Source organism: Amia ocellicauda, chromosome 1, assembly GCF_036373705.1.
Source record: "Amia ocellicauda isolate fAmiCal2 chromosome 1, fAmiCal2.hap1, whole genome shotgun sequence".
In the NCBI taxonomy this organism is placed as follows: domain Eukaryota; kingdom Metazoa; phylum Chordata; class Actinopteri; order Amiiformes; family Amiidae; genus Amia; species Amia ocellicauda.
This window is the reverse complement of record NC_089850.1, coordinates 61,501,190-61,501,595: the sequence shown is the minus strand read 5'-3', so window position 1 is coordinate 61,501,595 and position 406 is coordinate 61,501,190.

Genomic DNA, 406 nt, shown 5'->3' with positions numbered 1-406 from the left:
CCTTCACCCCAGAACTACCCCCCCCACAGTAACTAGCACGCATGTGAACCACCAAGCACGCACGCACACCATAAACCACCCCCCCAACACACACACATATACACATGTCCATGCCCCCCCCAGTCCCAGATCGCTACAGTATATAAACAAATACGTATAATAAGTATAAAAACAAAAAACAAAAAAGTAAAACCAAGCTAATTAAGTATCAATGTACGATGGGAGACATGCATATTAGTTTGGAGAGGGACGCTGATACGTGTTTAGTTAGACTCAGTGAAGAGTTAGGTTTTTGCTTTTGGATTCCTTGATCACACTAAACAAAACCACTTAATCCAATGGATTCAAAAACATGAAGAACAGATTCTACTTTTTACAATTTTAAAAATAGTTTATTTGTTCAAAA